The sequence below is a fragment of the Oncorhynchus tshawytscha genome, linkage group LG16, assembly GCF_018296145.1.
Source record: "Oncorhynchus tshawytscha isolate Ot180627B linkage group LG16, Otsh_v2.0, whole genome shotgun sequence".
NCBI lineage: Eukaryota > Metazoa > Chordata > Actinopteri > Salmoniformes > Salmonidae > Oncorhynchus > Oncorhynchus tshawytscha.
Genome location: NC_056444.1, coordinates 66,429,960 through 66,456,402, shown reverse-complemented (window position 1 = coordinate 66,456,402; position 26,443 = coordinate 66,429,960). Strand labels below are relative to the sequence as shown.

The following is a 26,443-nucleotide window of genomic DNA, read 5'->3' as shown; positions in this document are numbered from 1 at the left end:
CGTTTTAGATGAGGGATGCTGATCATTCTTTATGCACATGGCCCTATTTGTATTACAGCATATTGGATGACTGTCATTAATATTCCATTCACCCAGCTTAATGTAATGTTGATAGGTTTAGGTTACAACAAGATACAAAAATTTGCCCTATACCCATCATGAGGTTGCTACATCCTAGCCTATGAATGAAAGTTTATAATGTAGATGCACACAAGTCGAGAGAAACATTTGAGTTATCAAGGTGACACATTCAATATCGCCTTGCACACTCTTGCCTGCATCTAGCTTATCTAGAGTGTAGTCATTAGTCCAACAGTTGCAAACGAGAGTTTCTATTGGACAAATTCAGGTATGTTTATCTCTGTTTCGTTCCGTTTGCTTCTGTTTAAAAAACTATTTTCAACAGAATCAGCAGAATGACCACACCCCTGATCACACGGGAACACAGTTCACTTTCATAGCAGCCACATACAAACAGCATGATCCCTCTCTGTTTGAGTCAGGTGTTTGAGTGGGCTAAATTAGCTAGCTGCATTCGCTAGTTAAGTAAGTGAAAGTGAAATAAAAAATTAAAAAATACAATGAAATATAGCTATCTCTCTCTCTCTTGCTTCTCCTTCATTTTTGAAGAATTTAATTTGTTCAAAACTGTTCAACTTTTGTCTTTCTCTCTTTGAATCAACTACTCACCACATTTTATGCACTGTAGTGCAATCTAGCTGTAGTTTATGCTTTCAGTACTAGATTAATTCTTTGATCCTTTGATTGGGTGGACAACATTTCATTTAATGCTGCTAGAGCTCTGATAGGTTGCAGGACATCCTCCGGAAGTTGTCATAATTACAGTGTATGGAAGGGGGTGAGAACCATGAGCCTCCTACAGAGTGTTGTTGAGGCTACTGTAGACCTTTGTTGCAAAACAGTGTGTTTTAGTCAATTATTTGGTCACGTGAGTATTTTTCATGTTTCTATTTGTATTTTTATGGAATTCACTGAGGAGGATAGTCCTCCCCTTCCTCCCCTGAGGAGCCTCAACTGGCTCCAAATGAGACCCCATTACTGTGGGCTGATACAAACATAAGTACAAACAACCCTGTTGACTCACTGGTGGCAGTCATCCTCCAAGTTGCATATTCATTGTCTCAAACCTTTTTTTGGAATTCAAGGAGATGCGTCAAGTCAGATTCTAAGTAAGTTGCCTGGTGTGTTTTGTCTGAGGACTGTAGTCAATCTGAAAGAGACTAAATTAGTCAGTTTTACATGTCATGGCAAAATCATCTGATCCCCCTTTAGGTTGCGTGACCCTTTAGGTTGCGTGACCAAGTAAACCACTTGGTTTTGTTCACAGAGAGTGTGAAGGTGATTGTCTGCTCACGGGACCAGTCTGTTCACCGCAGACAGCTTGTTTGTCTCATGACTTACACTAACAGCTACTGACCACTCAACAATAGGTTCAGGCAGAAACAGAAACCCCCCTTCATGGGTAATGCCAGGATACAGACCAACAGTCTCTTGAAGTAAGCATTTCGTTGGACGGTCCTGTACATACGACTAATAAAACTTGAAGGTGGGTTTCATTCCATCAGCCTCTGACTATAGAAGGACTTGGTACTTGTAATGGGGGTAATATTGCTGGCAGGGTTGTATAGCTGCTCACATAGTACAATATGACTAAAACTTACTTGACATTTATGAGACTTTATAAGTCCCCTGGTGAGTTGTTGTTACTTTCTATGCTTAGGTTGCCTCTGACGCTTGATGACATTGGAGTCTGGAGGGTGTCAGTTCCTCTTGTTATAGACATATGCTGCAGCTTAAAAGAAAGCAGATGAACTACAGTGATCTATGAATCATTATGCAAAACAACAACATTTATCATCCTCATTTTCTTGTTTTTCTATTTAGTGCATATTTGGGGTGTTCTGGTACATTAGTTGGCAGCCACCACAGAGTGAAGTAATTCATCTTAAACTGCGTGCTCATTTATCCCAGTCTGCAGCTGACCGTTTGTTTCTGTGGCACTGGGTGATGGATGGCCTTATTTCTGTACATAAACACAGATTTGTCTCCCAGGGAAGCAGCCAGATAGCTAGACTAGAGGAAGGTCTTAAAGGCTACCCTCCGTCCACCAAGGATTTATGGCCTGCTGCTTGGTGAAAAACTGCATTTTTTTCAAAGAAGTGAACTGTGATGATCGGTTTATTACAAGTGTTTTTGAACTTGACCAAAAGGTGAATGAATAAAAACATAACAAAAGGGTGTTAGAGGGTGCAGTGTAGTCGCCATATGTTTCAGGAATTGAAGACTTGATGTAAAAGCCATATTCAGTCAATGAACCTTTGTTTTTGAACATAAGATCCCCATAATTTCTATTTATAATACACTATATTTCTACTCTACCATGTCGTTGAGGCCAACTGGAAAGACAGATGTGGAATCATGTAAAAGGAGAGATCAGCTTAACCTGCCACCATCAATATAATTTGTAATTATATCTCTCTTGTTTCTTTTTATTCGCTCTCTCACGCCCTCTTTTTTGTTTACAACTCTTTTGTCAGCTGTTATCTCAGCGGTTGACTCTCTCCGCATAGCACTGCAAGCTTAAATTCCCTGGCCTATCTGCCTTCTCGCTAACAATTTATCTGGAGAAGACTGCTCTATAAAAGTGGCCTGCGCCTGCACATCGGGGTATGATGCTGTGGTCTTATAGAGGATATAAACCTGGACAAACACTTACCTCTGATGTGAATGAACTTAGCGTGGCCCAAATGGATTTTCTTTAATATGTAGGGAGGGACAATGAGACCGTATTGAATATTTATGTAAAGCATGAACCTGATATAGGAATTGCTGTGTGAAACATTGAAGCACAGTGCAGAGACCCTGCAAGGCTTCCAGTTCATACGAGTTAGTATAGTTGTGTATCTATTATCTAGTGTATATGTGTGTAGGCATGTTATAGTAATGTGTTCATATCTCCATGTTAAACCCCTGCATTGCAGTAGTGCAAGTAGGATTTGAGCAGACAGCCTCGGCCCTTTCTTCTCCAACCCTCTCCACCTCACAATAGAGGGATTACATTTGGGCCAGATCTCTCCAGTGTGCAAAGCTCCACTACACACACACTCTCTCTCTCACACATACTGTACACACACATCTCCCCGTGTTCATACACTAGCTATGCTCCAGAGAGCTCGAGGGCAGCTGAGAGTCCTAAAAGTCTCCTGTAATCCGTCACTGCCCCATATGAATTCACCCTCCTGGTTTGTGTGGAAACTGTAGAGTCATGGAGAGCCACATGTCTCTGTGTGCGTGTGTGTGTGTGTGTGTGTGTGTGTGTGTGTGTGTGTGTGTGTGTGTGTGTGTGTGGGAGGGCTAGTTAGGAAGAGCACGGGGGATCCTGAGGGGTTAGTGATTCAAGGGGCTGTCTCAGCTGCTGCACAGTAACCTTTAAAAATAATAAAAAGGCTACCTATACTTTGATGGTGAATGACATGTTCAGCTGTGGTGTTTGTATGTTCCCCTTCCCCTTCTCCAACACAGGGAAAAATAATATGATGTAGCATTGGAGGGATCTTGCTGATTCAGTGATGTTCTGTATGACGTATTACAGATCCATGTATACTGAACAAAAATATAAACGCAACATGCAACAATTTAAATGATTTACAGTGTTACCGTTAATAAAGGAAATCAGTCAATTAAAATAAATGAATTGTACCCTAATCTATGGATTTCGCATTGTGTTGTGTTACAAAACTGCATATCTTAGAGTGGCCTTTTATTGTTCCCAGCACCTGTGTAATGCCACACTTGTCAGGTGGATGGATTATCTTGGCAAAGGAGAAATGCTCACTAATAGGGATGTAAACAAATTTGTGCACAACATCTTAGAGAAATAAGCTTTTTGTGCATGTGGAACATTTCTGGGATCTTTTATTTAATCTCATGAAAGATGGGACCATCTTATAAACCACCAAACACATGTTGTGTTGATATTTTTGTTCAATATAGTAATCACAATACCACTGTCACCATACAGCAAATAAATTAGAATGCTATGGCACTTTATTTCCCTTATAATGCTTTAATAAAAAATAAATGGCAATCTTGTTTGCCGATGGAATTGTACATGGTGACACATATGATTCATTCAGTTTCCTGGCTTAACTGGCATAGCATTGACCATTTATTATTTTCGACATTGAAAAACTATGTTGTCTGAATCAAAAGATCAAACAGAAGTATTACTCCTATGTTGACAGTTCATTATGACTAAATCCTTCCTTCGCTCTGCCTTGGGCTCTGGGAGTCGACCTCTAAATGGTTGTTAAACCCTCTGGAGGATTGGTATCCAGCAACCAAGCAAAGTGAACTTATTCTTGTTACCAATAACCAATTAAAGACAGTCTCAGTCTCATGCTGATCCTTGCTTGCTTTTCTCTGAGTTGTTGTCTTCCCCAAGGCTACAAATAGGAGAGTGTTAGATGAATTTAGTAACTATGTGTTCATTAACCAATTCAACTAAAACACTCTGTCCGTGTCTAAGAATTTGAAAGGTTCTTATTTGCATAAAATGGACAGAGACCAGCCACCAAGATTAGCCAATAGTGTTCATTCTCAAGAGCTCTGATCATAATCACATGTACATTAGTTTATATATCACACATAGCGTCATAGCGTACGAAAGGTTCCTCCTCCTCTTGGACAATGACGAAACCCCTCCCTGGTTGGGGTACCAGACAGCTTTCCTGTTGTTAGTTTCACTGTGGTCACAAGTTGTCTGTTAACGCTTCCTCTTTGCCTATGTACAAACATATTCTTCATCAGACAGGATAGAATTCTGTTAGTTATAATTCTACTTTAAATGTATACATCATTTAGTCATTATTCATAAAAATCGCATAACATAGAGAAAGATACAATTATACTCAGTGACAGAGAATGATGGAACAATTGAGCTTTAAGGAGATTGTCTCACAGATCTGCCACATTAGGATTGGTTTTTGCCAAGATCTGTTGTGGACCAACAACTAACGTAATGTCATCAAGGTGATTCTAGCTGGAGGCACTTGTGGTAATATTGGCCATATTGGCTATTGGGTAATATTGTGATTTTGGCTCTGTGTGGGCGGAATAGTTATGTGTGTGTGTGTGTGTGTGTGTGTGTGTGCGCGAGAGAGAGAACACATCAATCATCTCCCCTCTTTACTTTGCTCTACTGTAGCCCATCTTTTTTGTGAAATAATGAATGTGGCCCTTTAGTAGTGATGGGGACAAATCCATACAGTTACCATATTGCAATATTATTTTCGGATGATATTATATTGATATTTGACTCTAAGTATTGATTTATAATAAAAAATAAAATAAATATATATAGGCCTATATGTAGAAAACATTAGGAACACCTGATGTTTGCATGACACACTGACCAGGTAGAAGCTATGATCCCTTGTTGATTTCAGCTGTGAAATCCACTTCAATCAGTGTAGATGAAGGGGAGGAGAAGGATTTTTAAGCATTGAAACTATTGAGACATGGATTGTGTATGTGTGCTATTCTGAGGGTGAACAGGCATTTAAAAGGATTGAAGTGCCTTTGATCGGGGTATAGTAGTAGGTGCCACGTGCACCGGTTTGAGTGTGTTAAGAACTGCGACGCTGCTGGGTTTTTCACGCTCAACAGTTTCCCGTGTGTATCAAGAATGGTCCACCAACCAAAGGACATCCAGCCAAATTGACACAACTGTAGAAAGCATTGGAGTCAACATGGGCCAGCATCCCTGTGGAATTGAATGTGTACCTAATGTTTATATACACTCAAGTGTATATTTTTTGCTACTGTAGGTAGCGTTAGCTAGTGCTAGTCGGCTGTACCTGCACCGAAACACCAGTTTTTTATCATATAGCTTGTTTGACTGATCAAAACTCGTTTTTTTATTGTTCTCTCTTGTCCCTCTGCAGGGGACATAGGTGAGCAATATGTTTGGAACATCGAATCACAATAAAATTGCAGTTTTGAATAGCAATAAATATAGAATTGTGAGAATCGCGATCCATATCGTATCGGATCCTACCGTGATAATATTGCATCATCAGGTCCCTGGCAATTCCCAGCCCTACCCTTTAGCCAACGGAGGTCTGAATCTGGTCTGTGCTGAGCTTTAAGCTACTGGTATGCATTGTTTTTTCACTTTGCTGTCACTCAGCACCTCTAGCTAGCCAGAAATAACTAGGACAGTTTCACAGGGGGCTGGGGCACCACCATGGGCCTGTAGCAGAAGGAGGACACTGGCTCAGTCATAACTCACTGTACTGGAACCTGGAGTCTACGGCCCATAAACTCTCTGTCACCTGCAGCACACCACAGACTGACCCTGGCTGCTGTTCCTCACCACCATAAAATTACTCCTCATGAAGGCATTAATTTCTCTCATACATTTGTGACATCATATTTAGAAAGGTTTGTTGATTTGGGTGTATTAGGCTAGAGTTTGTGACTTCATACTATCTTGTTCTTGATGCTTTCCTAACTAGCGGAAACAAACACAAAGCTGTTTGCTCTCTTGCTGCAGTGACAGGTAGAGAGAGACACTGGAGTGATGACTATGCAAATATTCAACACAAATTGCACAAAATAAGACGGGATAATATGTCCCTGTGGATGTCTTTATGATACACTTACGGCAATTCAATCCTACAAATCATGGAATGAAATGTTTAGCGAAATAGTGGAGGAAAATAGACTCTCCAAGATCTGTAAAATGCTAATTTGGCTAATTAACTGTTCATTCAGACAGATATTTTTGCCAGCAGCATACCACCCTGCATACCACTGCTGGCTTGCTTCTGAAGCTAAGCAGGGTTGGTCCTGGTCAGTCCCTGGATGGGAGACCAGATGCTGCTGGAAGTGGTGTTGTAGGGCCAGTTGGAGGCACTCTCTCCTCTGGTCTAAAAAATATCCCCAGGCCAGTGATTGGGGACACTGCTCTGTGTAGGGTGCCATCTTTTGGATGGGTGTCCCGACTCACTGTGGTCATTAAAGATCCCATGGCACTTATCGTAAGAGTAGGGGTGTTAACCCCGGTGTTCTGGCTAAATTCCCAATCTGGCCATCAAACCGTCCCGGTTACCTAAAAATCCCCAGTTTACAATTGGCTCATTCACCCCTCCTCTCCCCTGTAACTATTCCTGAGATCGTTGCTGCAAATGAGAATGTGTTCTCAGTCAACTTACCTGGTAAAATAATGGATAAATAACATTTTGGTGGCTGAAAATGTACAGCTGCAACAATTGAGAAACCTTACAAAGGGCCTGGGCTATGGATATACTAATGTTGTAACGGTTTTCGTAGGTGGAAGAAGGAGAGGATCAAGGTGCAGCGTGGTAAGTGTTCATGTTGTAAATTTAATCAAAACTTAACACTAAACAAAATAACAACGAGGAATAACGAGAAGGAAACAGTTCTGTCAGGTGATACACACAAAACAGAAAACAAAACATAGAATACCCACCCACATCACACCCTGACCAAACTAAAAACAGAAACATACAAAGCAATCTACGGTCAGGGCGTAACAGTACCCCCCCCAAAGGTGCGGACTCCGGCCGCCAAACCTAAACCCATAGGGGATGGTCTGGGTGGGCATCTGTCCGCAGTGGTGGCTCTGGCGTGGGACGTGAACCCCACTCCACCATAGCCTTGGCCCACTTAAGTGGCTACTTTGGAGCGGCGACCCTCGCCGCCGACCTTGGACTGGGGACCCTTGCAGCGGGCCCCAAATAGACGGGAGACTCCGGCAGCGCCAAACAGGCGGGAGGCTCTGGCAGCGGCAGCGTGAAGAGTGACTCCGGCAGCGCCGGCGTGAAGGGCGGCTCCGGCAGTGGCAGCGTGAAGGGCGGCTCCGGCAGCGCCTGACTGACAGGCGGCTCTGGCAGCTCCTGACTGACGGGCGACTCTGGCAGCTCCGGACAGGAGGGAGGCTCTGGAAGCGCTGGACAGGAGGGATACTCTGGAAGCGCTGGACAGGAGGGAGACTCTGGACAGGAGGGAGGCTCAGCCTGGTGCGTGGGGCTGCCACAGGAGGCCTGGTGCGTGGAGGAGGCACCGGATGGACCGGATCGTGGAGGCACACTGGAGGTCTCGAGCACCGAGCGTGCACAACCTGTCCTGGCTGGATACTCCCTGTAGCCCGGCAAGTGCGGCGGGGTGGAACAGACCGCACTGGGCTATGCTGGTGAACCGGGGACACCGTGCATAGGGCTGGTGCCATATAACCCTGGCCGAGGAGACGCACTGGAGACCAGATGCGCTGAGCCGGCTTTATTACTCCTGGCTCAATGCCCACTCTAGCCCGGCCGATACGAGGAGCTGCGATGTAACGCAGCGGGCTATGCCTGCGCACTGGGGAGACCATGCGCCTCATGGCATAACACGGTGCCTTTCCGGTCAACCTCTCGCCAAGGTAAGCACAGGGAGTTGGCTCAGTTCTCCTACCTGACTTAGCCACACTCCCCGTGTGCCCCCCCAATAAATATTTGGGGCTGCCTCTCGTCCCTGTTGTGCTGCCGTGCTAACTCCTCATATCGCCGCCGCTCTGCTTTAGCTGCCTCCAGCTCTTCCCTGGGGCGGCGATATTTGCCAGCCTGTGCCCAGTGTCCCTTACCGTCCAAAATCTCCTCCCATGTCCCATGTCCAGGAGTCCAGATGTAGGCCTAAAATTAAGCAATAAGGCCCGAGGAGGTGTGGTATATAGCCAATATGCCATGGCTAAGGGCTGTTCTTATGCATGACACAACCCTTAGCTGTGGTATATTGGCCATATATCACAAACCCGCGAGGTGCCTTATTGCTATTATAAACTGGATAATGTAAATGTAATTAGAACAGTAAAAATACATTTTCAGGGCTCGAACCACCCAGTTTATAATACACAGTATATCTCTTATACTGCATTCAGATGGTTTACACATAATTCATAACCTCTTTTCCTTTTACAATGCATGGAACCCACATAAACAAAGTGTGTATGACAGGGCTGCTTGTGATTCTTAGGAACTAATCAATCATTCCAAGTGTCCATGGAATATTGCATTGACAGTTCCCCCAGTTCAAGTCGTAAGAAATGTGTGTCTGTGTGAATAGCTCTGGGGTACGGATTATTGTGTTTATAATTAAACCCAGGCCAGGAAAACATGCCCATTCAGATTATACATTCAATGCCAAATATCTATTCCTGTACAACCCTGTACATGACTCTTGAGGGGTATTGAAGAACCCATTAGTTAAAGACCCAGTGCAGTCAAAAACTTGATTTCCTATCTTTTATATATATTTCCACAGTATGAGGTTGGAATAATACTGTGAAATTGTGAAAGAATATATTTTAAAAATGATAATGCCCTTTTAGTGTGAGAGCTGTTTCAAAAGACAGAATGACATTTCAGACTGTTTTGGCTGGAGGGAGATTTGGCCTTTAAATGATTTAATAAACCAATAAGAAAGAGAGTTCCAAACCTCTCTGCCAATAACAGTAACTTTTCAATTTTCCCCTCCCCACTCCAACCACTCCCAGACAGTCTTAGCAAAATTCTTGCTTGAGAAATTGTTTTTTGCTAAGAAGGTATTTATGTTTCTTTTTGACTATTTTAATTGAAAACAATCACAGTAAGGTACTTAATTGTTACCCAGAAATGATTTGATATTGAGATAAAAATGCAGAGGCTTTGTGCGATTCTTCACACTGCCCTGTTGTCTCAACTAGATGTAGATTAATGGAACAATCACTTACTGTACCTCTATCCAAGCACCACATAAACATTGAACATACGTACATGCAGCGGAAATAAGGTGTGTGCATACAGATGTAGGATCTTAATTTGATCACCCTGTTACAGGAAAACTTTAATGCCATTAAGGAAATGTAAAACGTAGCGTACCTTACAGAAAATATCAACCCATATGAAAATGTAATCCACATTATTTTCCTGCTGTAGCAAACTGGCTCAAATTAAGATCGTACACCTGTGTGTGTAACTGTGCATGCTTGCTTCCGTGCATACTTGCGTCAATGCATGTATTACTGTAAGTACGTCATCAGCCAACTAAATTATTTATGCATGACTAATGTAGTTAATTATACAGTGGACAGAAAAGTGTTTCTCTCATCAGAATGTGTGATCGAGTAGTGCATAGTAACTTGAAGCATATTTTCTGCAGGGTGTGTTGTAAACCTGGATCGTGTTCGTTAAGGCAGGCAATGAAAAACGAAACGGAGTGTTTCTTAGTGGAGAACTCCAGGTAGACCCTTTCAGTCCATTTTCTTCTGTCTGGTGCTTAATGAAATCAACCCTGTGCCCTCCTCCATTAGGTGTGCAAGCTTTTGTTCTGGGCCAGGTTGGGTTGTATTGGGCTGTTGTTACTGGGTCTGTGGTATAGGAGATGTGGGAGATATAGCTAAAACAGGCCTATCTGGGCCCTAACCTTCAGCCAGTCACAGGCCTCCTCATATCGGCATTAATTAAATAAATTCAGAGAGCTGTAATCAGAGGAAGGAGTAGCTTCCAGCAACAGCAAGCACTCATTAGTCCGCCTCTTTGTGGCCTCCAAGCATACATCAGCATGTCCTATGTGGGAGTGAAACAACTGTCAGAACCTCTTAGAGTTAATTTAGGTTGCTTAACTGTGCCAGAGTGTATGCAGCAGTCCAAATAATTAACAAAGAAGGGGAGCAATATGTCATATACACATGTTTTCAGGTAACCCTCAATTGCTATTAAACCTGTGTAGTTATACTGTCATTAATAAAGTAACACTATTTTATTAACATATTGCCATGGTAATTTCTTTGTGATAAACAGTTGGCCAGTTTTGGGGGAATCTCAATTATACAGTAGAATATGATGAGGGTGATTCAGAAGTAGACAGATAGCCACGCTGGATGTCCTGCCATTTAGCTTGCCACGCACTCAGTTACTTCAAATAGTGTTTCATTATTGTTCTTCTGATTATTTACCTAGTGCTAAAATGGAGCTGTCCAGGGCTGAAGTAGACAGTATTTTAGGTTGTTTCACTGTGATTTCACTGTGATTTCACTGTGATTTTCAGTCTATCCATACGGTCATAAAATGTATTATTTTTCTCTTCTAGATCACCCTGATATTGACAACACTCTCACTGTGATCGCGAGGGCCACCTATCAATATTTGGCTGTGAGTATCATGGCTTAGAAGGCAAATTAAGATAATTGCATTTGCACATGAGCTGTAATCTTCGATAAGGTGATATCTGTTGGAATGAACTCGCCAGAAGGGTTGCTTAGAGAAGAAGAGAGAGAGAGAGGAAAGAGAGAGTGGGATACAGAAAGAGCAAGAGAGAGATAGGATTTGTTGAGTGAAGTCCTTGCTTTTTTCCACATCAAGAGGTAGCTGTCACTTTCATTGCTGTGATTGGTCCTGACCTCTTTAACCAGAGACTGTTCACTTGAAACACATCGTCACATGCTGCCTTTCCCTCCGCTCCAACCTCCCTCAGAAAGATCATCATCCCTGTAAAGAAACACATTCTCATGTTTCTTTAATTCACATTGTAGTTGTGTTTTTATTTGATTTGATTAAATGTTGAATTATTATCTATATTATTATTATCTACATGTTTATTCTTATTATTATCACTGCATTGTTGGAAAGAGCTCTCAAGGGTAGAATTTCACTGTACTGTTTTTAACCTGTTGTATCCTGTGCACGTGGTGAATCAACATTGAAACTTAATCAATAGGAAACTGCCTCTAGCCTCCCGTCTCTGCTGTAGGCTATGCCGTGGGCACAGACAGTGGCCTGTCTTTGACTGGTAACAGTATGTCAATAGTTACTGCCAAAGTCACAGGGTACCCACTGTCACCTGGCATAGTGCTCTGACCAAGTCTGGGGCGAACCACTGTTAACCAATCATCGTAATTTATTCATTAATCTACTAGAGAGTGACTGATCAATTTGTCTTTTCTACAGTCTACATCAGTGTGGGGATAGCAGGGTTTTCTTGTGTCAATGCACATTTTTATTCAATTTAAAAGCAACCATATGTTATCCCTGGCATGTTACATGGTTACATAATGTCACTAAAAATATTACCTTCTTGGAAATTATGGGAGAAATTATGTACATATATGGAAGATCATAAATAATGTAACACTTATAGAGTACATTTGCCATTCTGGTAAAAGGCACTGTCTATTGTATAGGACAGGAAGCCATGGGAGAGAGGACAGGACAGGAGTGGGGCCATGGGAGAGAGCAACACATGGGCACCAGGACAGCTGGAAACACTAAAAATGGAGACACATAGTCTGCGGATATTAGACAACCACATGGAGAGAGGGCCCCACGTTGGGCGCCAGGACAGCTGGACACACTAAAACTAGAGGAGACACACAGTCTATTGATCCGAAATAAAGGCACACATACAAAGGAACAGATGGAGCTAACTACAGGATCAAAGCTTATAGCATAGAGGAATGTAGTTAGCTCCATCTCTACAATAGACAATGCCTTTTACCAGAATGGCAAATGTACTCTATAAGTGTTACATTATTTATGATCTTCCATATATGTACATAATTTCTCCCATATAATATGCATGATCTAATGCATTAGCCGGATATACAGTAGATGGTTTTCACCACAAGATACTCTAATGTATTCTACAGATCATCATCGATCCTAATTGATGAATGGCTCTAAATCAAATCAAATTTATTTATATAGCCCTTCGTACATCAGCTGATATCTCAAAGTGCTGTACAGAAACCCAGCCTAAAACCCCAAACAGCAAGCAATGCAGGTGTAGAAGCACGGTGGCTAGGAAAAACTCCCTAGAAAGGCCAAAACCTAGGAAGAAACCTAGAGAGGAACCAGGCTATGAGGGGTGGCCATATGAGGTGTGGCTCTACAACACTACCAATAGAAAATATATTCTACAGTACGACAGACAGGAGTGGTCAAACCAAGCCATGAATGTGTTGGACTCCATTAGACTATCTTTCAGCATGATAAACCCAGAGAGGCTGGGCTTCCCCAGAGTGCCATCTGCTCTGACATAATGTCCCAGTTGATCACTGAGGCACAGAGAGGAGCCACACTGTGGTGTTGTGAAGAAGGGGAATAGGCGTGGAGATGCGGGGCAGGCCACTGTGTGTGTGTCTGTCTGTGTGTCTGTGTGTCTGTGTGTGTGTGTGTGTGTGCGCACGCACGTGCCTGGGTGTGTGCTTGTAGAGAGAGAGAGAGAGAGAGAGAGAGAGAGAGGAGACATGATTTACTATAGGATGGGGCTTTTGTGGGCTAGTCTCCTCTCCAGCAGGCACACACTGTCCTGATTGCCTCTCCCCGTCTCAAGCACTCACCTGATTAATCAGCCATTTCCTTGTGTGATGACAGCCTGGAGCCACAGGGGCCCAGCGAGGGCTAATAAAGCCAAGAGAAGAGCACCTCCTGGGAGAACAGATACTGCCCTCTGCCCACCCCTCTGTCCTTTATACCAGATGAAACACAGGTGGCCCTGTGTGCAGCCTAATCAACATTAACATTGATCAGTTTAACATTTATTGAATGGAAATTTAATAGATATTCATATGTAGGTGGACGCCAGAACGGCTATTGAATATTGTGTTTAAGTTTGCTTTGTGAATCTGCAATATTATTGACGAGAAGGGTATGCTCAGAACAGACGTTATTTGGAACGGAATAGAAACCCTGGACTTACATTGAATGTGTAGGCCTATTAGGTAATCTATAATATCTTTAATGTTATTGATTTTCTGTTGCTATGGCTCAGGCCAGGCATGTGTACTACCAATTAGATCGTGTTCTCTCTCTCTCTCTCTCTCTCTCTCTCTCTCTTCACCGCACAAAGATTATGCTGATTCAGCATCTGTTCATGTCTCAGTCTTTAAACAAGAGAAGATTCGACATTACTTAGACATTGTACGTGGCTTTAGCTGTTCCTCCCCACATTGTGAAATAACAGTGCTCTAGGTGAAAGGGTTCCCTTCCCTTTCACCGTGCCAGATTCAAAGTGGGCCAACCACAGCTGGAAGGCACCTCGTTTCGTTTGGCAGCTCAGTGCTGTATGAGAGAGAGAGAGATTCTGCAGTCACAGCCCAGTGGCGTCTCCTCAACCCCCACAATTCCCATCCAACACCAACCCCTCTCCGTTTCCCCTCTGTTCTGTCTGCCCACTCCCTTCCCTTCCCCTACAAGCTATTGGCTTGATGAACACTTATTGGGTATTCCTTTAAGAGACTGGGGAGAGATTGTCAAACTGCAGAATTGAGACACTGCTTGGCAGACATCTTGGAGGCCATGACAGACATAGTAGTAGTATTAAGGGAGGGAAACCACTGGTGCTTCACTTGATTAATGGGGGGCATACATATCAAATCAAATCAAATTTTATTTGTCACATACACATGGTTAGCAGATGTTAATGCGAGTGTAGCGAAATGCTTGTGCTTCTAGTTCCGACAATGCAGTAATAACCAACAAGTCATCTAGCTAACAATTCCAAAACTACTACCTTATAGACACAAGTGTAAGGGGATAAAGAATATGTACATAAAAATATATGAATGAGTGATGGTACAGAGTGGCATAGGCAAGATACAGTAGATGGTATTGAGTACAGTATATACATATGAGATGAGTATGTAAACAAAGTGGCATAGTTAAAGTGGCTAGTGATATCTGTGCATGCGTGCATGTGTGTGTGTGCACTGTGCATGCACGTGTGTAGGTATCAACTTGTTTATGTCTATAGTCCATGATATAGCTGCACAAGCTGCTTATCTTTGTTTTTAATTCTCCAGCATTGTTGTTCAATGAGGATTTGTTCCTCTCCTGTGCTCTTTTTTTGTCTCACTGTTCAGCAGTTTATTGAGAACTATTACTGCTACTATCTCTATGAATGTCTCTCAGTATCATCACTGTGTATAATAATTAGGAGTAGTAGTAGCAGTAGTAGTAGTAGTAGTAGCAGTAGTAATTGTAGTAGCAGTAGTAGTAGTAGCAGTAGTAGCAGTAGTAGTAGTAGTAGTAGTAGTAGCAGTAGTAGCAGTAGTAGCAGTAGTAGTAGTAGTAGTAGCAGTAGTAGCAGCAGTAGTAGTAGTAGTAGCAGCAGGAGTAGTAGTATCAGTAGCAGTAGTAGTAGTAATAGCAGCAGCAACAACAGTATAAGTTATATTCAACTAATCTAAAGAAGGACAGTTTTATTTCTTCTTTAATCAGAACAGTAGTTTTCAGCTGTGCTAACATAATTGCAAAAGGGTTTTCTAATGATCAATTAGCCTTTTAAAACGATAAACTTGGATTAGCTAACACAACGTGCCATTGGAACACAGGAGTGATGGTTGCTGATAATGGGCCTCTGTACGCCTATTTAGATATTCCATTAAAGATTAGCCGTTTCCAGCAACAATAGTCATTTACAACATTAACAATGTCTACACTGTATTTCGGATCAATTTGATGTTATTTTAATGGACAAAAAATGTGCTTTTCTTTCAAAAACAGGGACATTGCTAAGTGACCCCAAACTTTTGAACGGTAGTGTACATGATAAACACTTCACGGCAGACTGGAACCATTTAACTCTGTTTTGTTTGTAGCTACAATTTGTTTGGTCAGCGTTGTGCCAAGTCACTCCGGTTCACACTGACCGTGGCATGTGCAGAAAGTAGCCAATCACTTTTTCTATGTTGATAGTGCCCTGCTAAATTCAGGGCATCAATGTTGTTGAGAAAAGTAGCAAAACTTTTGTAGTTCTTGATGGCTAACATTATATCTTTCAAAAACAGCATGGTAGAAAGGCCTGTCAACACATAGTGAACAGCTCATGTTATAGACAGAAGCATGCTACATGGCAGACCAATCCAAACTCATCTCCCTGCATGTCCAGCCCATCCATTATCTCAGCCGACTTTTTCCGTGGCTAAACCAACCAGGCTTGTAATTTAACAATTTTATTCATATTTATGGATGGAATACACGTTTGTTATTAAGGCACATGAAAGTTCCTGTTCCAGAAGGTATTTCTGCCCAAAAAACGCATTTTGATATAAAATAAATGTTCACGTTCAAATGCTGCTCCTGTGAAGTAGTGACGTGTGACATATGCCTAGTTTTTTGAAACAAGTCACAAATGTGCCACGAATCAATACAGTGTTGATACTGAGACACTGAGTCAGCCCCGCATTTTAGGCCACTGTGTCATAAGATACTGGATCTGTAGTGGCTGTTGTCGGGAGAGGGAGAAGACCAAGGTGCAGTGTGGTAAGTATTCATAATACTTTTAATAAATACGAATACTTGAACCAAAAACACGACAAACGAACAGTTCTGCAAGGTGCAATACACAAAACAGAAAACAACTACCCACGAACACAGGTGGGAACAGGCTACCCAAGTATGGTTCTCAATCAGAGACAATGATAGACAGCTGCCTCTGATTGGGAACCATACCAGGCCAAACACAGAAATACAAAACAAAAAACAAAACATAGAATGCCCACCCCAACTCACACCCTGACCAAACCAAAATAGAGACATAAAAAAGGAACTAGGGTCAGGACGTGACAGGATCACTTTCAGGTAAGTTTAGAGCCATTGCTTTAGAACTTTAGACTTACTACACTGTCATTTCAAGTACCATTTGTGACAGCCAGTAAGAGATAGTTAAGAAAGAACAAACATTGTAAAATGCATACAGTACTTTTGCTTCTGAACCAACAAAAATATCTTCAGAGTCTGAGATATCTGTTCCATTTCAGTCATTCTAGTACATGGCAAATGCTGTGACAGAGTCAGTGAATTGACTTTTAAAATGATTGGATATTTTCCAAGCTCCAGCCGGGTCACCTGTGATACGAGTCAGTATTTGACGTCTATCCATGTCTGAGGACATCGGGAGATGACGTGGAAACCCGGCGACTAGGGGCAACAGTGCTCACTGCCACCTTTAAGTAGGTTTTGGTTTTGCTAGGATGTTGAGGACGGGGATGGCAGATGGGTTTTAACATCTGCCTCTGATTCCAAAGATTGCAAGTTAAAATCCATCGATAGAAAGTCATTTTTAAACGTTTTATTTGAAGCTGCTTCCAAACCTTAGCCCTTACCTTAACCATACTGCATTGATGCCTAATCCTACGATTTTGGAGTTAAGGCCTAAACTGAACCTTAAACACAATTTGCAACAACTTCAACATTTGACGTTTGAGAAACATGGATCAACATCTGATTCTGACGTGAGACTGTGAGAGCTAGTTGCCAAACCAGGCACAGTAATCATCTATTAAACATGTAATCAATTGAAACTACAATTGACAGGTATGGCAGGAGCAAAAAACAAATAACACTTGCTCTTGTTTCTCCAGGCCTGGGTTGTGAAATTGCTAAAGGCCATCCCTCTTTCTTTCGTTCCTACTAATTGAGGCCTTATTGATTTAATTTAGGAGTGCTCATCGCTGTCCTCTAGGAGGCAGCTTCACTAACGGGAAGATGATCATTTTCTGCAACACTATACAAAGCTCAGAGGACTCTGAATTGTCTGGCTCAGCAAAGGTCCCAATAGTACAGAGAGAGCATCATAGAATCATGCTGCAGAACAGACAAATACATTTATTGTGCCAATTCCAAGACGACCCAAATTAAGATCTGAAAGGGTAAGCTAAGAAAATAAATCCATGAGAAAGCTATAGTGTGCTTGCAATGTTTTCTCATTTAATTTCAGCACTACCTCCATCTTTAATGTCCTGTAGGTTTTTCTGCATCTATAAAATTACTTCTGCTGTTGTGATTGTTGTTATGACTACATCAACTATTACTTCTACTTTACAGTGGAGGCTGCTGAGGGGAGGACGGCTCATAATAATGTCTGGAATGGAGTCAATGGCGTGGTATCAACCACATCAAAGACGTGGTTTACATGTGTTTGATACCATTCCATTGACACCATTCCAGCCATTAGTATGAGCCGTCCTCCCCTCAGCAGCCTCCACTGTGACATCATCACATCAATGATCTTGTAGAGCCTCTCTACTGCTGCTGCCACGGTGATTTCCGTGATCCATCTTGGCTGTTTCCACAGCGGTCAGAAGCGGTGTTGGAAAGAAAGGTTTGATTAGTAAGACCAACTGCTGATTCACAGCTTCTGTCAATCTCCTTATAGCTACTTGTGAGATGCCAGTTGGATTTGAGCCCTTACAGCAATTCTTAAGTACAATTAAGTATAAATTGTTCCATGTAACGTTATTCATGACAATAATATTTCTGCTGCAAAGACATTAGTGAGTGTTTATGTGCGTGCGTGTGCCTTCGTGTGTGTGTGTGTATGTGTTTGTGTGTGCTTATTTTTATGCACACGTGTGTGTGCATGTGAGCCTAGTGAGCATTTGAAAGAGAATCTCTCAGCAGTCACTCCTTCAGTGTCAAACTACCTCTTCTGGCTACAGTGTGTGTGCCACACAATGGGGTCTCTCCTCTCTCATTTCTCTATTTTTTCCTAAGCTCTCTCACTCTACTCTACATCCCTTTCTACTTCCTTTTCCTCTACCCATCTGCTGTTCTACTCTCATCCTGTTCTCATGTTGTCTCTTTCCTCCTCTCCTTTTCCTTCCCTGACACATATTTTACAGCTGAACTCTCTATCGTTCCCTGAGATGCTAGACTCTGTACAGTTCCCAGAGGTGCTAGTCTTCGGTGAGGTTTGTTTGAAGTACCGCTAGGTTCTTGATGTGGGATTGACAGTATTGCATATGAATCCTCTCGGGTTGCCCTTCAGTGTTGGAGCAGGGCGGCAGAGAGGAGTGCTGCATACAGCACAGTGTGAGCAGCATCACAAATCAGGAGGCTGAGAGAGTGAGAGCGCTGGAGTGGGGGGGGAGGATGGAGGGAGGGGGAAGATGGAGTGGGGGAGGATAGAGGGAGGGGATGGATAGAGGGAGGGGGAGGATGGATGGACGGGGAGGATGAAGGGGAGGATAGAGGAAAGGGGGTGGAAGATGCGGGGAGAGAAGAGATGGAAAGGGGAGGGGATCCACTCTGGGGGGAGTGAAAAAGGGAGAGAGTGGAAAGAGGGAGAGGAGGAGGGGATTGAGAGAATGAAGGGTCATGTGAGAGAGAATGTGTGTGTTTGTACGTTCATGTGTGTGTGGGTAAAGGAGAGTGAGTACTGCTGCAGTGGGAACAGTGAGAGGAGGACTGCAGTTTCTTGGGCTTATGGGCGAGCGAATCGAGGGACGTTATTAAGGCATTGTTACATTAACCCTTAAGTGCCTCTCTGGTGAATGGGTTGGCCCGTCCATTGTGGATAATAGGATCAAGGAGATTGCTCTGGTAAGGGTGTATTCCAACTATTTTTGCCTCCCTGGCTTTAACTCCTTATGGAATATAGGGGGAGACTTTATGCATAGATAGGAGGAGCTAAATGTTGCTGTCCGGTGCTGAAGTGCAGAAACTACGCTGTAGGCTGGGGGAACTGAGTTGGTGCTGGATTAGGCTGCACTGTGACTTGATTGATCTCATCTCTACTTGTATTGCACAGATGAATAATCTTAAGTGGGACAGGTAATGTGTATGCTTCGCTTTGCATGTTATTTTCGAGTGCATACTGTGCAAACTTTTGTGACAAGCTTGATCATTTATGGTAAGATTAATCATCTTGGGACATTTGTAGATTTTGAAAGATTGTTTTCTTGATTTTGAAAGATTGTTTCATGATAAGGTGTGAGATGTGCTTTTGTACTGTGTTTGGGACCTGAGAACACAGTCATTTGCTTTGGGGTCTTTGCAGGAGCACTATGGTGAGTATACAATAGATCACTCTCATTGATAATGTCTAATTTAGCCTAGGTGGCTCAGTTTGTAGGTTAGTGGAGTAGCTACCTTTATTTTCCTGGAGTACGTCCAGGAGGCAGCCCTTCTGACAGCTGCTCTGTTTACCCCACCAGCTTCTATTAACACCTCACCCTGTCCTGCACTGTCAGGAACCACAACGTGGTGCAGCCACAAACACATGGCACCCCACCTAACAAACACCAGCCTGTACCTGCTCAATATCAATCAAATCAATCACATTTATTTATAAAGCCCTTTTTACATCAGCAGATGTCACAAAGTAGTTATACAGAAAACCAGCCTAAAACCCCAACCAGCAAGCAATGTAGATGCGACTTAGCGTGATGGCTAGGAAAAACTCCCTACGAAGGCAGGAACCTAGGGAGGGACTTAGAGAGGAACCAGGCTCTGAGGCGGCCAGTCCCCTTCTGATGTTCAAACGTTCATAGATGACCAGCAGGGTGAAATAATAATCACAGTGGTTATAGAGGGTGCAACAGGTCAGCACCTCAGGAGTAAATGTCAGTTGGCTTTTCATTGCCAAGCATTCAGATGTTGAGACAGCAGGTGCGGTCAGTCAGGAGTTGTCCGGTCAGGTAGTCCTGAGGCATGGTCCTAGGGCTCAGGTCCTCCGAGAGGGGAGGGAGAGAGGGAGAGAGAGAGAATTAGAGAGAGCATACTTAAATTCACACAGGACACCAGATAAGACAGGAGAATTACACTAGCCCCCCGGCTCATAGACCATTGCAGCATAGATACTGGAGGCTGAGACAGGGGGTGTCGGGGGACACTGTGGCCCCGTCTGACAATACCTCCGGACAGTGCCAACCAGACAGGACATAACCCCACCCACTTTGCCAAAGCACAGCCAACACACCACTAGAGGGATATCAACAGACCACCAACTTACTACCCTGAGACAAGGCTGAGTATAGCCCACAAAGATCTCCTCCACTGCACGAGCCCGAGGGTGCACAAGACCGGACAGGAAGATCACGTTAGTGACCCAACCCACTCAACTTGATTATAGCGTAAAAAAAGCCAGGCATGCCAAGACGCACCCCTCCTAGTGACAGCATGGAAGAGCACTATTAAGTCAGTGACTCAACCCCTGCAACAGGGTCAGAGGGAGAGAATTCCAGTGGATAGAGGGGAACCGACCAGGCAAAGACAGCAATGGTGGTTCATCATTCCAGTGCCTTGCCGTTCACCTTGGGCCAGACTATGCTCAATCATAGAACTTACTGAAGAGTTGAGTCTTCAGTAAAGAGTTAAAGGTTGAGACCGAGCCTGCGTCTCTCACATGCAGACTATTCCATAAAAATTTAGCTATGTAGGAGAAAGCCCTGCCACCAGCTGTTTGCTTAGAAATTCTGGGGACAATACCAAGGGCTGCGTCTTGTGACTGTAGCGTACATGTAGGTATGTACGGCAGGACCAAATCGGAGAGATAGGTAGGAGCAAGTCCATGTAATGCTTTGTAGGTTAGCAGTAAAACTTTGAAATCAGCCCTAGCCTTAACAGGAAGTCGGTGTAGAGAGGCTAGCACTGGAGTAAATTGATCAAATTCTATGGGTTCTTGTCAATATTCTAGCAGCCGTATTTAGCACTGAAGTTTATTTAGTGCTTTATCCTTCACAGTTTAATTTGAGACAACTTTACAACCATCAAAATTAATTGTCAAATCAAACAGCAGATCTCTTTGTTTCTTGGGATCTAGAACTAGCATCTCTGTTTTGTCCGAGTTTAAAAGTAAAACATGCTGCCATCCTCTTCCTTATGTCTGAAACACAGGCTTCCAGGGTTGGCCATTTTGGGGCTTCACCATGTTTAATCTAAATGTACAGCTGTGTGTCATCCACATAGCAGTGAAAGTTGACATTGTGAAAGACATCACCAAGAGATAGAATATATAGTGAAAACTATAATGGTCCTAAAACAGAACCTTGAGGAACACCGAAACTTGTCAGAAGACAAACCATCCACAGAGACAAACTGATATCTTTCCGACAGATAAGATCTAAACCAGGCAATACTGGGGTAGGAGCCTAGGTGGTACCCTGTAGTCTTCCCTCAGGGGTCTATGTAAGCTAGGACAGGACAAAGAAGGAGCAGATAAGACAGAGGTTGACAGATACGCTGAGGAGTATGGAGAGGGGAAACTGGAGAGAGGCCATGGGGGTTTTATGAAGAGCTACAGGATGCACTTTTTTATGATATGTCTTGTGCGCCGTGTAGCTAGAGAAGGCAGACTGGCAGGCAGAGCTGTGAGGGGACAGTTCCAAGGACATGGCTATCTTGGGCTGGTCACTTCCCACCTCGACAGTGCTGCTGGGTCTCATTGTTGGGCTCTGCTCCAGGACAGTACACTGATGTAGTTCTGCACCAGAACAAAGGATCTTGATGATTTCATACAGCTTTCTCGAATGATAAATAAAAAACGTCTTTGAATCAGGATACATGTTTTTATCGGTAGCTTTATATGTCATTGAGATGAGAGCCATAAATGCACATTTTTATTGTATGGAATTTAAATAAAGCAACAAGTGTAAGCATTTCCGCCATTCCATCGGAAGTAGAAGTGAAGTGTCTTAGATTAGTCTTTGCCTCTCAACAGACTATGTGTCCTGAAGTGACTTCCTAAAATGCAAACCAACCAACTACGTTGATCCTGTCCCTGGAGACATTGGCCATGTCCAAGAAGATGAAAACTGTAATGTATTGTGACTGACTGATCCAAAAAATAATAATGAGTAGTTATTTATGATGCAAGGTTCTTTGTAGATCAGTCAGTAGGCAGTCACCTGCAAGTCCAGAGTCTCTGTCACTGCTTTTCAACCGCTCACTCCCAGCCAATACATTTCAGGAGTGGGGGTGGAGTGGTCACATGACTATCAGTCTTGTACTCAGATGAAAACAAATGAGCATGTCTGTGTTTGGGGGGGAAAGCACCCCCATGGACTGAAACCAATCATTGACTGAAATCTTTCCCATCAGTAAAACAACACCCACCACATTCTTATTGTGGTTAACAACTGCTTTAAAATGACCTACATTGCTGACTGTTGATGTTAGAAGATAACTCTCAAAACTGTGTCATTTTTCAGCCTCCAAAACATTCAGGCAGGCTCATTCGGGCCTTTTTACTCCCATAGCTCAGCCTGCCAAATCCCTTAGTGACTACATCCAGATAGTTTGTCTCGGTGTCTGATCATGTCCAGCAGCTGGTGAATTGACAGCTGGTGTCCCACTAAAAGAAATGTAGAAAAAAGTCTCATTTGAACTATTCTGTGTCCTGTCCCCCTATCTCACAGTAGACACACCATGTCCACTGCGCTCCTGCCATTTCTATTTGCTGATGTTTTGCCATATTCATATTTGTAAAGAGACAGTCCAATACTGTGAAATCCCTTTCACACACAAGACAAAAATCCCACGTTTTTAATATCCCACCTTCTTTTACCTGCTTTTTTTATGTATCTGAAAGGTGTAGGGGGTAACAAACGTGGTATATTAAATCCCACCTCAAGACCTAGTCATATAACCTGCATTTTCACAGATCCTGTAACAAAAATACAGTTATCGGGTCTGTGTGAATGGTTCTTCAGTGACAGTTGTCAGATACACTACATGACCACACCTGCTCGTCGACCATCTCATTCCAAAATCATGGGCATTAATATGGAGTTGGTCTCCCCTTTGCAGCTATAACAGCCTCCAATCTTCTGGGTAGACTTACCACTAGATGTTGGAGCATTGCTGTGGGGACTTGCTTCCATTCAGCCGCAACAGCATTAGTGAGGCTGGGTACTGATGTTGGGCGATTAGGCCTGGCTCGCAGTCGGTGTTCCAATTCATCCCAAAGGTGTTCGATGGGGTTGAAGTCAGGGCTCTGTGCAGGCCAGTCAAGTTCTTCCACACCGATCTCGACAAACCATTTCTGTATGGACCTCGCTTTGTGCACGGTGGCATTGTCATGCTAAAACAGGAAAGGGCCTTCCCAAACTGTTGCCACAATGTTGGACGCACAGAAGTGTCTAGAATGTAATTGTATGCTTTAGAGTTAAGATTTCTCTTCACTGGGAAATCCTAAGGGGCCTAGCCCGAACCATGAAAAACAGTCCTAGAACATTATTCCTCCTCCACCAAACTTTACAGTTGGCACTATGCATTCGGGCAGGTATCACTCTCCAGGCATCCCTCAAACCCAGATTCATCCGTCCGACTGGCAGATGGTGAAGCGTGATTCATCACTCCAGAGAACGTTTCCACTGCTCTAGAGTCCAATGGTAGCGAGCTTTACACCACTCCAGCAGAAGCTTGGCATTGCGCATTGTGATCTTAGGTTTGTATCCGGCTGCTCGGTCATGGAAATCAATTTCATGAAGCTCCTGACGAACAGTTATTGTGCTGATGTTGCTTCCAGAGGCAGTTTGCATCTTGGGAGTGAGTGTTGAAACTGAGAACAGACGATTTTTATGAACTACGCCCTTCAGCACTCGGCGGTCCCGTTCTGTGAGCTTGTTTGGCCTACCACTTCACGGCTGAGCCGTTGTTGCTCCAATACGTTTCCACTTCACAATAACAACACTTACAGTTGACCGGGGCAGCTCCAGCTGGGAAGACATTTGACAAACTGACTGTTGGAAAGATGGCATCCTATAACGGTGCCACGTTGAAAGTCACTGAGCTAGAATCCACTCATTTGAAGGGGTGTCCACATACTTTTGTATATATAATAAATCGAGTGCATTCTGAAAGTATTCAAACCCCTTCCCCTTTTCCACATTTTATGTTGCAGCTTTATTCTAAAATGGATTAAATAAAACATGTTCCTCATCAATCTACACACAATACCCCATAATGACAAAGAAAAAATAGGTTTTTAGAAATGTTAGCAAATGTATGAAAATATATGAACATAAATATCTTATTTACATAAGTATTCAGACACTTTGTTATGGGACTCGAAATTGAGCTCTGGTCCATCCTGTTTCCATGGAACATCCTTGAGATGTTTCTACAACTTGATTGGAGTCCACCTGTGGTACATTCAATTGATTGGACATGATTTGGAAAGGCACACACCTCTCTATATAATTTCCCACAGTTCGCAGTGCACGTCATTGCAAAAACCAAGCCATGAGGTCAAAGGAATTGTCCGTAGAGCTCCGGGACAGGATTGTGTCGAGGCACAGATCTGGGGAAGGGCACCAAAAAATGTCTGCAGCATTGAAGGTCCTCAAGAACACAGTGTCCTCCATCATTATTAAATGGAAGAAGTTTGGAACCATCAAGACTCTTCCTAGAGCTGGCCGTCTGGCCAAACTGAGCAATCAGGGGAGAAGGGCCTTGGTCAGGGAGGTGACCAAGAACCTGATGTTCCCTCTGACAGAGCTCCAGAGTTCCTCTGTGGAGATGGCTGAACCTTCAAGAAGGGCAACCATCTCTGCAGCACTCCACTAATCAGACCTTTATGGTAGAGTGGCCAGACGGAAGCCACTCCTCAGTAAAAGGCACATGACAGCCCGCTTGGAGTTTGCCAAAAGGCACATAAAAGACTCTCAGACCATGAGAAACAAGATTCTCTGGTCTGATGAAACCGAGATTGAGCGTCACACATCTGGAGGAAACCTGGCACCATCTTTGCGGTGAAGCGTGGTGTGGCAGCATCATGCTGTGGGGATGCTTTTCAGCTTCAGGAACTGAGAGACTAGTCAGGTTCCAGGAAAAGAGGAAAAGATCAAAGTACAGAGAGATCCTTGATGATAACCTGCTCCAGAGCGCTCAGGACTTTGGACTGGGGCGAAGGTTCACCTTCCAAAAGGACAATGACCCTAAGCACACAGCCAAGACAATGCAGGAGTGGCTTTGGGACAAGTCTCTGAATGTCCGTGAGTGGCCCAGCCTGAGCCCGGACATGAACTTGATCGAACATCTCAGGAGAGACCTGAAAATAGCTGTGCAGCAATGTTCCCCATCCAGCCTGACAGAGCTTGAGAGGATCTGCAGAGATAAATGGGAGAAACTCCCCAATTACAGGTGTGCCAAGCTTATAGCGTCATACCCAAGAAGATTCGAGGCTGTAGTCACACCCAAATGTGCTTCAATAAAGTACTGAGTAAAAGGTCTGAATACTTAAGTAAATGTGATATTTCAGTTTTTGAATTGGCAAACATTTCTAAAAAATTGTTTTTGCTTTGTCATTATGAGGTATTGTGTGTAGATTAATGAGGGGAATTTATTTAAAAAAATCTATTTTAGAATACGGCTGTAATATTACAAAATGTGGAAAAAGTCAAGGGGTCTGAATACTTTCTGAATTCACTGTAGAGGACTTGCTGCTTCCTTAATAGTTTCCTGGGTGGAATTAATCATTATTTTCATATGTTTTGGTGAGTGATTTTCTATTTTGTATGTTGGTTACTGTGTGTAATTGAGTTTTAATGCATACTTCCTCATTCTTCATGTTTCTAGTGCATTGTTTCAGTCTTCAGGCCAATGTGCAGTCGGTTCATTAGGTATAGACCTGTTTTTTTATGAGAAACAAGGGATAATAC

The 26,443-nt window shown here is 43.1% G+C and overlaps 1 protein-coding gene across 7 annotated transcripts in view; it reads left to right on the top strand.

The window, feature by feature from the left end:
* LOC112216139 (synaptotagmin-2) overlaps nt 1-26,443 on the top strand; it is a 97,390-nt gene that overhangs the window by 31,668 nt on the left and 39,279 nt on the right. For 2 of the 7 annotated variants that reach the window (XM_024375887.2, XM_024375885.2), the window contains exon 3: nt 11,152-11,213. The exons of 3 other annotated variants lie outside the window; for them this stretch is intronic. The gene's annotated coding sequence lies outside the window, so the exon portion shown is untranslated. Of the gene's footprint in view, nt 1-7,356; nt 7,389-11,151; nt 11,214-19,186; nt 19,383-26,443 lie in introns of those variants that run through there. 2 more of the 7 variants (XM_042299508.1, XM_024375888.2) reach the window with 2 other exon arrangements.